Below are 15,583 nucleotides of genomic sequence, written 5' to 3' on the forward strand. Positions count from 1 at the left end.
CATGTGGCGAAACCCGGAAGTAAACACTTCCAGGTTTGCCGTGTTCTTAACCCGAAAAAACGAAACATGAAGCGTTCGCAAAAAGAGGTATTACTGTATAGAAGAAGAAAATTTTTGAATGTTCCCTTTGTGAGAAACGCCCTGCAATAGAAATCAGTACAACAAGGGATTAGTTGGGCCGGACAACCTCTCTCCTGCTGTGTAATTTTTACTTGCAGGGAGTTGATTTTACATGGGGAAAACATCTGAAACAGGCTCCCCCCTCTGTAGTCTGAAATGGTACCATCTACTCAGGATTCCCACCACTTCCTTCTGCTGCGTGTGAAGAGCAGGCAAAGGCAGCCCGAGTCCAATCAAATGGCAAAAGAGCTCTCAGAACCCACATCTTAATATGGCTTTTAAAGTCCTGGGAGTTTCCTCCACTCCACCCGCACCTTGTTTGTTAAAGCCAGCTACATGATATTTTGAACACTTAAGTCTGGCACTGGTATTAAAGCTGTTTGCTGTGAATCTGGAGCAAGCACAAAGAAAGGTCTGTTTTACTGGCTTTGGAATTGTGCCAACTTGACTGCCAGAATCCTTGGAGCGTTTGCTCTTCAGCCAAACCTTAAAAAAACACAGAAAAACCACTTGAGCATGTTGATATGCAATATTCTAGTAAGCCCCATTTATTTTGCAGTGATGGCTGGATCGTAGACCAAACATGCTCTTGCTCTGCCAAAAAAGAACAATAGGATCCAAAATGCAGCAGTATGATTGGTCCTAGAACAATAGGATTCGGAATACAGCAGTCTGATTGGTCCTAGAACAATGCAGCAGTATGATTGGTTGGCAGGAACCATGCCAACCAATCATGCTCCAGATAGAAGTGAATCCACAACCTGATTGGCTTACAGTAGAATTCCAGAATTAGCCAATCATGTGCAGCCCACTGTGTAAATAATGTATATAAAGCAGATACTTTGAGGGGACTAGGATTCATTCCTCCTCACCACTATGAGCTGAATAAAGAGCATGAAATCACTTTGCAACTCTGAGTATATTTCAGTGGAGTTGGCAAGCAGAGCGAGCAAAGGTGGAGCCCCTAATACTAAAATAAATTCCTGGGATCAATGGTCATAACAGGAATTGCAGCAGTAAGTAGGACAAGGCTTTCAATATGACATCATTGCCATTGCTGAGTTCCATTGGGAAGCAATGCATTTTTCCCAACAATGGGCAGTTACTGTTTCTCACTCACAGTTTCTGTGCCTACTGTTGCAGTCTGAAGGCTGCCCTTCCCTTCTTGGCTGCCTTCCAGTTCCATTAGCAAAGCAGGTAAGGGTGGAAAGGAGCTAGTCGGAAAGGGCAGCTGTCAAGCACCACTGGAGTGCTTCTGTACCAGTAAGCCCCTGTTCTTTGGGGCAAACCTAGCTGACAATGCTGCTCTTTTACTTCTTTTCCAGCTTGGAGTACCAGATAAAAATGGAAGAAGACATTCCAGAATGCTGAGCTTTGACTGCCTTATATTGTGTCTGAAAAGGTTCCCTATCCCTGCTCTTCCCTGACTCCCAGGGACTCACCAGGGTTGTAGACCAGAAGCCCTTCCCAGCCCTACCTGGAGATGCCAGGTAGTCAACCTGAGACCTCTGGCATGAAAAGCAGGTCCTGTACCCCTGGGCTTCAGCCACTTCCCTTCGGCATGCTGCGGGCATAAGGACATTTGAGGAAAAATCCCCCAACTCCAAATGACAGGTAGGATGATCAGACAGACTATAAGGACAACCGTTGTGAAGAATTGTGGCTTTTGGTTAGTTCAGTTATTCTTAACTCCTGCATGAGAAGCGATACTTGGACAAAGGTCCAGCCCAGGGCCTTAGTGGTCACCCTAATAATAGGATAGCATTTGACTCATGAAAGGTCATTTTCTTAGCTGCTTCCAGCGTGGGGTCCTCTGCACACTATGACATCCAGCTGTGAGGGCCGTGTTGAAGCTGTCATGGGGAAGTTCTTGTCACACCAGAACACTCTACAGAGTTTTTGCACACTGTTGATCCACAGTGGTCAGTAGTCCGTATTGGCCTTCTCACTGTTGCCTCAAGACACATTATCTGCAGATGTACCAGCACACCCAGAGGACAGTATGGAAGTGGTTATGAATAGAGACCCTTACAATATCTTAGTTCCAATCCTTGACCAGCTGTAAATTCCCTTGACACTTGGTGTAAGTCACACACAGTTCTTTGTCTGTAAAATGGGAATTGTGGTGACCTTCCTCATAAGCTTGAATTATGCAAACACACACACACACACACACACACACACACACACACACACACAAAACCCAAAACCCAAAACCCAAAAACCACCACTTAAGACTTGAGGATAGGGTAAACTACAGAACTGAGCTGCTCCAGAAATGAAGAATTGTTCCTTTAAAGTATCCCTGGCTATTTGGCTTATGGGAATTGTAGCCCACAACTTCTGAAGGTCACTGTATTGGCTACCCTGGCCTTAAAGCAGGAGGTATTTTGGAACCTTAAAAACAGTAGTATGCAAAGTGAATCAGGAATTATGGATCATGGATCACTTGATTGTCAGGAGCAACACCTGGTGATCCTAAAAATAATAATCAAAGTTGTTCAGACTGTGTGTGTTGTTCTGTCCTATTAATCTTTTGATGTTGATGTGTGAGCTTTCTTCAGCTGCATTTTGGTATGCTGAGTTCAAGCAACAACAACAAATATCTAGCCTTTTAGGTACCACAGCATCAAGCATTCATCATCACTACTGTTGATGAAGCAAAAAGCTGGCCTATCTTGGGGGGCGAGGAATTTCATATTTGACTAAAGGGAGCCTCAGCTTGCAAGGTTTTCTAGCGATGAAACTGGTCAATAAACCAATTAAAACCATCTCTGATTGAAATCTCTCCAAATGGTTTCATAGAATGTGTTTATCTCTCCTAGTAACAACTTTGGATCAGGGGAGTAAGATTGACGCCAATCGCAGAGGAAACAAGCCGTTAGATGGAATGTAGTTAATGTTGGGAATTTCCAAAACTGCTCCACAATGAATTGCTCCCTTTCTTCACAGTCCATTTGATCTTTAGAGATTGCTATGCAGAACTGGTTGGTACAACCACAAACAATGCAGCAAAATATACAAAACTGCCAGAAGAGTGTTTGTTTACGTTGGTGTATTTAGCTATCTCTGGCACAGACATCTTGCAAAATCTGGTTCTCTGCGTACAGGATTTGGAGCTTGTAGGAATGGGGTGTGATTTTCATAATGCTTCTGTAAACGACGAATGGAGGAATCCTACTGGAATCCTACTGCATCTTGAGAGGAAAGGTGGGTTATCAATGTAATAAGTAAATAAATAAAAACAATGTCAAGACTGGTGCCAGGTGGGCTACCCTGGAAGAGCATTCCATGCAGTTTGCCTCCTCCCATTTCCTTCTGTAGGAGAAGATTGGACACAGAAAGAAGAATGACCCATCCTACCACATCCCCCTAGGGCACCTTAAAGCTAAATAGCAATGATTACCGTATTTTTCACTCTATAAGACACACTTTTCCCCTCCTAAAAAGTAAGGGAAAATGTGTGTGCGTCTCATGGAGCGAATGCTGACAGGCATCCTGACAGGGTTTTTCCCACCTCGTAGAAAAGCCCACAAGAATCGCGCTCCCTTTAAAGAGCGCGCGGCTCTTGGCTGGCTTTTGCGGGAGGTAGGGAAAGGGACAGAGGGCAGCTTAGCCGCATGCAGCCTCTTCCAGGCAGGGGGAGCCTTCGTCCCGCTGCCCGGGAGAGACTTCAGCAGCTATCCCAGAAGCCAGATCCCTCTTGCTGTTCTGGCTTCTGGGATTCAGAATATTTTTTTTCCTTGTTTTCCTCCTCCCAAAACTAGGTGTGTCTTATCATCTGGTGTGTCTTATAGAGCGAAAAATACGGTAGGTGCTGCAGAATCGTCCACCCTTTATTGCAGTATGACAGGACCCTTAGAGATTTTCACAAGTGCAACAAAATGTCATTCTTGACATTAAAAAAGAAAGGAAGGTGGAGATTAGTAGTTGGTGTTTCTGCCACTCGGAAATGTCCTGCCCCAGCCTCTATTTTGCATTGCCTTGGGGCAACTTTCAAAGGCACTCGTCTCACTCTTCTTCCGCCTTCCTCCTTGAGGAATGAATATGACACAACAGACAAAGGGAAAGAAAGTTGGTGGAAAAGTCCCTTGGAAACAAGCAGAAGAGCATACAGGAAATGGCCTGTGAAACAGTCCCATTCCAATGAGACGGAAGGAACACACAGCCTACCCATGGGTTGCTCCCATTGCTGCTGGAAAAACCCCCACATACCATCAACTTTGAGCTTTTAGTTGAGAATGTGCTACCTATTTTAATGGTCGGGATGGGCAGATTGCTGTCTCCTGGTAGACTTCGGGGTTATTTGCAGGAGGAGATTCTGAGTGCCACCCTTCAAATCAGACGGCTAAAATTGTGAAAGCATGGGCTGACTAGGAATGGATTTTTGTGCCCAAGAACTGCAAGCTCAGTTTAGTTCTAGACACTGAATCAAATCCCATTTCCCGGCAACTGTTCAAATTAACCAAGTTCTTTTATTCTCTATGTCCACATTTTGAACCTGGCTCTTATTATTGGATCAGGATTTTTGAATTATTATTACAAAAATGTAAAGTTAGGGTTGCCATATGTCCAGGGAGAATTTCCCAAAGGTGGCGCTTTGTCAAGTCAATCAAAAAGGTTGTAAGTCAATCAAAAAATCACCGTTTTGGGGCGTATTTGGGGTCTTCCTTTAAAAAGCTCAGCAACTTTCGGGGTGTCCTGGTATTTAATTTGTGAAATATGCCAACCCTAGATTCCTCAAACATGAAGTCTGCCCACCCTAGGCTAAGTCGTAGGAGCATAGGAGGCTACCTTATACCAAGTCAGATTATTTGGCCATTGAGCCAAGTACTGATTGCTCTGACTGGCAGGCACTGACTCTTCCTGGTCTCTTTAATTCTAGGAACTAAACCTAGGACCTAGCACATGCAAATCATGTGTCCTATGGCAGAGTGAACTAGATTTGAATGGGTTAGGTCTAATGGTGTTGCTCAACTGACAGTTAGCTTTTCATCAACAGAATTGGGGAAGAAAGCAATTGGGGGGGGGTGAAGAGGGCTGGAGAGGACAGTGGAGCCAACTTGAATAAAATATTGGGGCGGGACAGGTAAGCCCCACCCCACATAATCGATCACAAGACACGGTACGCACACACTATTTGAATGGCAATGCTCATCAACTTGGGGGGGGGAGGGTTCGGCTTTGAATATTTTATGGGGGAGCCCAAAAGGGCCTTGGCCCCTAGGAGTTGGCTCCTATGGGAAAGGAAGAGGGACTCCCACTGTGTACACAGAAGTATGTTGTAGGAGTGAAGCTGCAGCACTGGATACAGCCCATTTGGCATTTTGCTGTCCATTTCTTCTGCTATCCTAAGGCACGAGTCACTGGAGGAAGCCTCCAAGTGGTGTTGCTCCATGTGGCAGGTCATAACATTTGTAAGCCACTTTTACAGGCTCAGTCTGTAAAGGAAGGATCTTCATAACAAGCACCAATGACCACCAAAACGTGTGGTTTTCCAGCCTTACATATAACACAGGGTCCCACAGACATAAAGTTCCGCCTCAGAGAAATGGGGTTTAGTAGCCATTTTATGGGGCTGTAGTTAATGAAATAGGGATGCGGCTGGTGCTGTGGGTGAAACCACTGTGCTTCTTGGACTTGCCGATCAGAAGGTTGGCAGTTCGACTCCCCATGATGGGGTGAGCTCCCATTGTTCGGTCCCAGCTTCTGCCAACCTAGCAGTTTGAAAGCACACAGTGCAAGTAGATAAATAGGTACCACTGCGGCGAGAAAGTAAACGGCATTTCTGTTGTTCAGTCATGCTGGCCACATGACCCGGAAAAACTGTCTGTGAAGCGGACGAATGTCGGCTCCCTCAGCCTTTAAATCGAGGTTAGCGCTGCAACCCCAGAGTCGTTCGCGACTGGACTTAACTGTCAGGGGTCCTTTACCTTTATCTAGTTAATGAAATAGCTATGAGGGTGTTGATAACAGCTGGTCAGAGGAGGACAGGCTTCAGAAGATATCCAAGTACTATTAGTGGTCAAACTTTGTAAGGAGAAGAGGCATTGTCTGTTGTTCTCCCTGACATCTTAGTTTTCTATGTGCAGGGATTTCTTTGCCTTTAGAAGAACATTAAATTATGTGAGCCACATCCACAGATCTCCCCCTTCCCCTGCTCTGCTCTTTGTGAGAACTAGGCCTTTGCTGAACTAGGGAATTCCCAGGACATGGCTTCCTTCCTCCTCTTCAGTGCTGACTTGAAGAAATTCAATCACTTTGACATTATAGTGCAATAAAATTTTCTTGAGGCAAAATGCCATTATATTTTCCTCTTTGGTGTTGCAGCTGTTACTGTGGAGGTTTAGCACAAAATTCTTTCAGCATTTTTGGTCAGTTCTCGAGAAAAAGATTAAGAAGATAGTCAGCATTTCATCAGACTGAGAGCCAATGCTGATGTAATATCCTACTTTGTAAGCAGCAGGTATCACTTATTCTTACCGAAAGTCTCCAAGAAGATTTAATTTATACGCACTAGCAAGGTGTTATTTGAAAGTCCCAAGTGTAAATAGATGCTACTGGCATTTAATGTGACCAGAAGGTGTATGTAGACCCTTGTAAGTTAGAGTGAAATATATCTGTGTGGTCCAAATAAAGAAGTAAACTGACTAACCCACCGTACCCAAGTTTCTTCTGTGATGTCAGAGCAGCTAAGCCAATAGCAGCAGAGGAACTATGATGCGCTGGGCCTGCAGGAAGCCCTCTGGTGTGATAGCGCTTCTTGCAAACCTAGGAGGAATCAGTGATAAGATTACTGAACAAAGAAAAAGAAGACCCAGGTCAGCCATGAAGCTCACTTGGTGACTTTGGGTCTGTCAAAATCTCTCAGCCTCACCTACCCCATGGGTATAGCCAGGATTTTTGTTGGGGGGGACTTTTGTTAGGGGGTCACAACTTGATATTCATATTCATTTGATTTGTATTGATTTTGATTTATTTGGGGGGCAGCTGCCTACCCCCCTTGGCTACACCCATGCCTACCCCCCAATATTATTGTGAGGAAATAAGGTGATGGTTGTGCAAAACCTTGTGCTCCACTTTGAGCTTCTTTGGAAGAAGGGTAGGTTAGAAATATAGATTAAGATAATATAACGGTAAACAACAAATAGCTCCTCAAAAGAGAATGGACAGGTAGAGAAGGTGGGGCAGAGCAGAAAATTAACAAATTTGAGAGTTTGATAATGTCTATAGTTCATTATACTAACAGGCCCTTAGATCTGCATATATTGTGTATATATTAGTGGGGTAGGAGAGCTGGAAAAAATTCACATCTGGAAACCAATGCACCTCTTTGGTTTCAAACAGTGCATGGGTAAGGTAAAGGTAAAGGGACCCCTGACCATTAGGTCCAGTCATGACCAACTCTGGGGTTGTGGCGCTCATCTCGCTTTATTGGCCAAGGGAGCCGGCGTACAGCTTCCAGGTCATGTGGCCAGCATGACTAAGCCGCTTCTGGCGAACCAGAGCAGCACACGGAAACGCCGATTACCTTCCTGCCGGAGTGGTACCTATTTATCTACTTGCATTTTGACGTGCTTTCAAACTGCTAGGTTGGCAGGAGCAGGGACCGAGCAACGGGAGCTCACCCCATCGCGGGGATTCGAACCGCCGACCTTCTGATCGGCAAGTCCTAGGTTCTGTGGTTTAACCAAGAGCGCCACCCGCATGGGTAGATGAGTCTAAAAAGCCCAGGTCACAAATTTTCATGGTCCTCTAGAGGCTGTGGTGGCTCATTTACCAGAAGCAATCTATTTAGTGTTAACTTTGGAAGTGTATATTCAGTTCTGACCAAGCTTAGTCAGAACTGAGTATACACTTCCAGAGTCTCTTTAAGAAACATGTCTGATCTGTAGTTGAATCTTCCCTCCCCTCCCTGGATGTACCGTATTGTCCCAAATATAAACTGTACCTGCAAATAAGCCACACCTTTAAAATTCAAGTGGGGGGGGAGGGAGAAAAAAAGACAATACTGTTCCCTTAAAATTCCGCAGGCACTCACACCTGTAAATGGCAAATGTAAAAGAAAATCCTACAGTGATATCGTAAAAGCCAATTTTTGTAAGGTCAAGAATTTAAGCCACACTTTAACTTTTCACAGTTGGAATTTGGAAAAAAGGTATGACTTATATTCAGGCCCATACGGTAGTTCCCTCCCTCCAGGATCTAGCTGGAACTTTCGTTTTGCCTGGGTCACAAGTCCTAGCCGCTTATGTTGGTTGCTGCTCTGTTGTTCAGTTCTTCCTGGTTTTGGGCAGATCCATTGCAAAGCTTCCTCACACAAAAACATGGGGTACTGTATCCCATCCCATGAGTTAGTGTGTTTTTACGGTGCTTTGTTGGAACTGGTCAGTCATACAACTTGTGCTAGGCTGGAATATGTTCTGAGCTGTAGTTTGAGCCAGCTAATGAGGCAAACTGTGTTAACCTACTTCACTGAGTTAACCTACTTCACTGAGCCCTTTTCCAGGTATGCATTTCTGTGGAAATTATTCCAAACAGTTGCATCAGAACTGGTCCTAACAGAAGAACTAGAACTAAAGTAATGGAAGGCTTGCAACACAGGCGGGAGTTGTGGGTGGTTTGTCCCAAGGCTTCTTTTCTAGTCTCCTGACCGTCTTCAGAAGAGGTTCAGAGGACAGCAACCATTTTGTTTACATCCTTCTTTGAAATGCAGGACCCAGAACTGGGCACAGTACTATACAGCAGTTGAGTTGTGACTCATGAAGGAATAAATAAAACACTATTAAGGAAATAAAACAAGAGGAATGACAAAAGACTTCAGAAGTATGCCATTTTGAAGGCTACCTTAGAATGCCTTGTGATCTATTGCAGTGGTGGGGAATTGTCACCTCATGGACCTAATCAGGCCTAATTTGGCCCATGAGGCCATTTTGGTGCCCACCTACCCTATACCTGATGTCACATTTTGTTGGGAAACTGATATAAGATACGTATGCAATGGGAGGTTGGCTCTTGCTCACAGTACCAGTCACCACACGGAAGCAGAGCAGGGTCTAAATCTTTCACAGTTGTAGAATAGGCTCGGTAAACAGCTCTGGGTGGAGTTCAGAAAAATAAGTTCTGGCTTGTAGGCTTTTCAGATACAGATATATACAGATATGAAGTATAACCACTGCTGTAAATAACACCAACTAAACAAGACACAAGACTTTAGCGATGGAACAGGTAAAAGACACAGTGATGGTTGAATCTTGCATAACCCTGTGCAATGCACCTCATAAGCCGCTATGACCAGCTTTGTGGGGCTTGCAAAGCACGGTAACTTTGCCTGCAAGGCTTGATTTCAAACTAGATGGACAAAATGGGTCACCCATGGGGGAAAGTCCCACTGATCTAAGGACATTTCTGAGTTGTTAACACATAGGATTTTGCTGACACGGGTAAAAAGAGCTGAGTGTAAAACAGGTCTGAAGTTTATTGAGTGCTTTTGATGATGTGGCATAAAGAGGTTAGGTACCAGTCAGTTGTTGCTGTTAGCAGAACTGCTGACAGTATATACCACCCAGTCTGACTGTTGAATAACCCTGTGAAGGAGTGGCTCACATCAATAGATGGTATGGGTCAAACCCTCATCCTGTAGCCTCTCCCCTATAGGGAGGGTACAGCTGAAAATCTGCCCCTGCAAGAGACAGGTTGATGCCAATCTCTGTAATAGACTGGGAGCTCCTAGATGATCTGCTTATTATGGAGCAATTGTTCTGATGTGCTAGCACAGAACTTAATGTGGATGTTATAATATATCTGCTCTTTATTGAGCCTTCATTCTTATTTGCTTGCCAGGCAAGCAAGTTGTACAACAGTGAGCATTCACTCTGCGTTCTTCCTTATTTGCTCATGGCGGGGTCTTTATTAATTTATTCCACACTTTTCGATGCATTTTCCTAACACTTTCTTCACTGAAAAAGGTCTGTTTTTGTTTTGTGTGTGCTTTTTTTTTAAGTGAAAGTGTTGTGCCAGGATGGCAGAGCACTTAAATCTACTGTTTTTGTTTGTTTGTTTTCCCACTTGTATAGTGCTTAATCAGAGTCATATTTTAATTGTGGAACCTAAATTTCTGATATGTGATTGAATCCCCTCCACAAAATGCTGGAGGTAACTTGGCTGATGTCAAGCCCAAGGAAGCAATCTGCATCTCTGCTTTCATTTTATGCAGCCCACAAGACCTCTTGAAGTTCATAGAATCACAGAATTGTAGAGTTAGAAAGGACCCTAGTCCAACCCCTTGCAGTGCAGGAATCTCAGCTAAAACATCCATCCTCTGCTTAAAAACATCCAAGGAAGGAGAGTTACCATCTTCTGAGAGAGAGGAGAAGCAATGGGCTCTTGGCAGATCCCCAAATATGCCTGTCCTTAATGTCAATCCTGAGAAAGGCAGCTTACTCTTTCTTGCACTGCAGGCCAGGTACCAAGGAACATTCCAGCTTGGCCCACAACATTCCTGAAAAACAAACTGGGGCATAACAAGTGCTCATTGAGGATTACTCAATGTTTGTGCTGACTGGTAAGGAGCGGCAAGGTGGGAGATGTCAGCCAATCCACCTCAACATCCCTCCCTAGCAGCCTTACTGACCTTCAGACATATGAGTTTCCTCAAGAAGTGAGGAAGGGGAAAGAAACACCAGACGTGGCTTATTGCTATCCTCTCTTTTGTGCGTTTCTGTGTTTTGCCCTGTTGCTTCTGTGGACAAGGGAAGAGGTTTTTCTTGCTTTGGACATTTGTAGGCAACCATTCATACCACTCCGGGTTACAGCTTGAATGGGTTGGAAAGTGGGTGGTGGTGGTGAAAGCTGTTCAGTTGCTCAGAAACCACAGAGTGGGGCCCTCTTTAAGTGAGAGACAGAGGAGGAGTGGACTGTCCTAAGTGGGGGAAAACAGGTGGGAAGTGTTGCTAGGACCATTGGGTGCTAAATCTGTCTGAAAGACTTGTGGTTCTTTTCTATTTAGGTTTTTGATTAAATTGGACATTTTGATTTTTGCCGTTTTAGTTTTGGTTGCCTTATGAGAGAATTGTTAATTTGTTGGCCTTGGGGCCTAACTAGAATAATTTTGTGGTATTTTTATGCTGCTGTTTTTCTCTGTTTATTTGTCCCCTGTTCTGGGATTAAATGAAAAGTGGGTTATAAGTACTATAAATTAATTAATGGAGGGAAATACAAATGCAGCCAAATTTGAATTTGTCTGGGCAGGTTATTCTGTGGGCAGTAGGTCATGGTCACACACCTGGGATTCTCTCACTGCACCACCATCCAAGGTAACCCAGAAAATGGAGGATTTGGGCATGACTGGGGATTTCCAGTCCAGTATTTGTAGAGATGAGAGTGCAAATGTTGATTCATTGTTTAGTAGTTGCTTCACACCTGTCCACTGCATGGGGTAACTAACATGGTACCCTCCAGATGTTGTGTAAGACTACAATTCCCATCCCCCCTGACTATGGGCCATGCTGGCTGGGGCTGATGGGAGTTGGAATCCAACATTTGGTGGGCACCATGTTGGCTTTTACTGCCCACAGCCTTTCCTCAAGCTTCTTGCTAAGCCATAGTAAATTATCTGTTCAATTTTGGGAACTTGTGGCTCTTTGGATTCCATCAACTCCAGCCAACAGGAGCAATGGTGAGCGATAATAGGAGCTGTAGTCTAACAACATGACGCATGTTCCCCATCCCTTGCCTTAAATCATGGCAGAGATGAGAGAACGGAACAAGAGACAAATATTATTTGTCATTTCCATTACAGTTGTGGACACTGCTGTCATCGAGTCAAGAACAGTAAGAAAGGCCTGTGTCTTCCCCAGATGTGCTAAGAGCCTGGATGTAAAGTGAAAGCTGGCAGAAGTGTCTTGTTTATAAGTTGGCTTTGATTGCTTGATTAAAATTTGGTTTCCTTTTGTCCAAACAGAGGCTACAGTGTGGGTGTACGAAATATGAGATGCAGCAGTTTATTGCAGCACAGGCAGAACTCAGCTCCATTTAAGGCTGGAGAAAATAAGAGTGGTCTTTTTATACTGGCATGAAGATTTAAGTATGCACAACTAGTACATTCATAAAACATATTAGGTTAATGAATGTGTTTACGATCCCACAGCATTGCAACAGAATTTTAAAAGGTATGACAGTAGCTACGAGTTGTTTCTAATGAAGCTATCCCATCAGTGCATGGAATTCCACATGTAACAGCAGGACTCCCCTTTATTTTCTTGCTTGCCCCCCACAACTCCAACATCTGCTCCAGAAGGTTATGGGGGAACCCAGAACAGGTTTGTGGCATAGCTGTCAACGTTTCCCTTTTTTTTAATGGAAATTCCCTTTTTCCGAATAGGATTCCTCGCAAGAAAAGGTTAAAGTTGACAGCTATGTTTTGTGGGGACATGGAGGGCAAGGAAGTCCTGTTGTGCATGTGGAAGGCCTTTCACTAATGGACTTTGTTGGATAAAACCCTGTATTTTCACATATACTGTAGAATGAATTATAGCACACTGTGGGGCCCTAAAACCCAACTAGGCTCCCTTTATGCTGCAAGAGAAAATTATTACTTAGGGATAGTATGCCCCCCCCCATCACTGTTGCACAAAGTACTTTAATGAATAAAAACCGACTTGTGCTACTTGCAAAACTGAGCTAAGTTTCAAATCAAGGATGTTGCTTCCTTCTAAACAGGCTAAACCTGTGTGTTCTAGCCTAACTGCAGACTTTATGCCCAAAGCTCATGATTAGGACAGGAATGCTTAAACAAAGTGAACGTGGGAATTCCCTCCAGGCTCTTATCAGAAATGCAACATTTAACCATGGGTTATTGCTGCTCGATAAGTAGGCAAATAATTGCAAAACTAGGCTGAGTTTCATATACACTGGATTTTTAATGGAAAACATTCTTCCAGACTGGTTAATGCTGCTCTTTGACTCCTAGGATTATTATTTTTTTAATTATTTTGAGTCCTCTCAAAAAGCAAACTGTTCTGAGCAGAGTTATGAAGGCTAAGATCAGCAAAATGAGCAGCTTTCATCATTTTATACACACACCAAGCTACACACTAGATAAACTGGTTGGACAGCAACATTTAATTGCCACTTGTGAATTCTATATAGGTGTCAAACAAAGGGTGATTTACTGAACGTCATTTGGAGAACAGAGAATTAGTGGAGATACAGGAAGCTTACAGTACTGTTCACATTAAACAAGTGTGTGAAGAAGCCCCGATAATGCTGAGCAATACCCTTCATATTTCAGGTTTTTGTATTGCTCATTGAATACTAGAACTGTGCACTGGTCACTTAAGACGAAGAGTTATTTCTACTTCAGCATCTCTTGATACACAGGTAACAGTGTAGCTCACAATCGCCTCAAGCTGTTACAATAGCAGAAGAGATTAAGAAGTGGAGGAAGAAGGAAAAAGGAGTGGAAATGAATACCTGGATAACAGGCCAGTTGTTCCATGTTCTGAATGCAGTTTAGAAATAAATTGCTGCTGGGATAACGTGTAACAGGACTGTAGAAGTTAAGAGATTTAACGAAATACACTTGGGAAAAGCCAGTAGAAAAAAAATTGTGGTTGCTACCTATCCTAGTACTAAAAGAAAGCAATATTAACTGGGAAAAACAAAAAACAAGGATGGGGTGATCAGCTTTGGTAAAATTGCATATACTTAAATTACTGTTTTCAGCCCTGAGGGCTCACTGGAAGGACAGATCCTGAAGCTGAGGCTCCAATACTTTGGCCACATCATGAGAAGAGAAGACTCCCTGGAAAAGACCCTGATGTTGGGAAAGATTGAGGGCACAAGGAGAAGGGGACGACAGAGGACGAGAGGGTTGGATAGTGTTCTTGAAGCTACCAGCATGAGTTTGACCAAGCTGTGGGAGGCAGTGGAAGACAGGAGTGCCTGGCGTGCTCTGGTCCATGGGGTCACAAAAAGTCAGACATGACTTAACGACCAAACAACAACGAAGTTACTGTTTTAGGTTTGAACAGTATCCTTGGGTATATCGCAGATAAACTGGCCGGGACAGTGATACTTTAACTCCAAACCTATTCTCTTGAGAGTAAGCCCCTTAGCAATCAATATACTTACTTCAAAGTAGGATTGCGCCATCCACTAATTTAAAGACTCACTTATTAACATGATTTATAGGTTTTTTTAACACACAAGTAAACTTGAGAACTGTGCTGTTCATAAAAATGGTGGACTTCCTTAAAAACTGCTTTTTGTTACGAAATAGCAGCTGCGATAACAAAGATGGGGGCCACCTGGTCCAGCTAAAGAGAATTGGAAAGCAATTAAAGCAAAAACTGTGTGGGGGGGGGGAAATCTATTGAATGACTAAAGAAAACATGGAAAACAGTACTGATATGGCAAAACTTAAGTCACTTGACAAAATAAACAAGGGGAAATTATGGTTTTAATTATTTGGGTCCATTTGGAATAAAGGTATGAATAAACTACAGGGTTATTCTGAGTTAAGCCTCTTGTGGTTATAAGATAGTTCCATTTGTGATTCATACATGTTATGCATTTGAAGTTGTCATATTTGCCTTATTAACAGTAATCAAATAAGGTTACATATTGGTAACTGGAAAGTTTTAACACTTGTGAGATTTGTTCAGCTTTTAAGGTGCTACAGAACTTGCTTTTGTATATTCTGAAACCAAATTCATGCCACGCATCTGAAACACCAAGAACTTATTAGCTTTATAGCAGTCTAGACTTATATACATGTTTTTAGTGAAGTATAAAACTGTAGCGTCTGTTTGGTTTCCTGTCAGTCAACATAGTTCATATCATACATTTCTAAAAGATTCAAAAGCAACCACACCCTGACAGATTTGCATTAAGTGGCTTTGAAAAGAAGGCTTGCCGTAAAATGGTAATAAAAACTGGTAGATGTGAAGGTTCACGTCAGTGAAACTTGACAGGGTCAGCAAATTAAATCCTTTAATAGGACCAAATATTGCAATGTGGCGATTCTCACATTATACAGAACTTCCTAAAGCTACATGGTTAAAAAAAGAATGAAGACAGTTTAGGGGTGAAGGTGTGGTGTGAAACCTTTTTTTGTAGTTCACTGCAGTCCTAAAATTGTAATAGAAAAGATTTACTGCAGCCTATTTTGCCTTGAGTAAATATCTCCAGTTACAGACTTGTACCAGGATCGAACAATTTTCTAAGGATTTCCCTTTGGAAATGCAAGATAGCAGTGGAAACTCACAAATGCAAACCAGTAAAATATAGTACTATACATTCATTCTTCCTCAAGGAAGAACCTGTTAATTACTTTGATGATTCTGTGAAAAACTCAGAACCTTATCTCTTAATTCAGATTTTAATACAACCAAATATGGGTTTATTGAACGCTTACTATACATAAAGGTTCACATTTTTATTATTATATTTTGCATGTCAC

The 15,583-nt window shown here is 43.0% G+C and overlaps 1 long non-coding RNA gene across 2 annotated transcripts; it reads right to left on the reverse strand.

The window, feature by feature from the left end:
* Positions 1–3,160: 3,160 nt before the first annotated feature.
* Positions 3,161–8,559, reverse strand: LOC310711221. Of its 2 annotated transcripts, XR_014528388.1 has the most exons (3): positions 8,348–8,559; positions 6,785–6,891; positions 3,161–6,501 (listed from the first exon to the last, which is right to left on the reverse strand). It is a non-coding gene; the product is annotated as an uncharacterized lncRNA (long non-coding RNA). The 2 variants fall into 2 exon arrangements; XR_014528389.1 differs by having other exon boundaries at positions 3,161–6,891.
* Positions 8,560–15,583: the final 7,024 nt, after the last annotated feature.

The sequence above is a fragment of the Podarcis liolepis genome, assembly GCF_965112155.1.
Source record: "Podarcis liolepis genome assembly, chromosome: 1".
In the NCBI taxonomy this organism is placed as follows: Eukaryota; Metazoa; Chordata; class Lepidosauria; order Squamata; family Lacertidae; genus Podarcis; species Podarcis liolepis.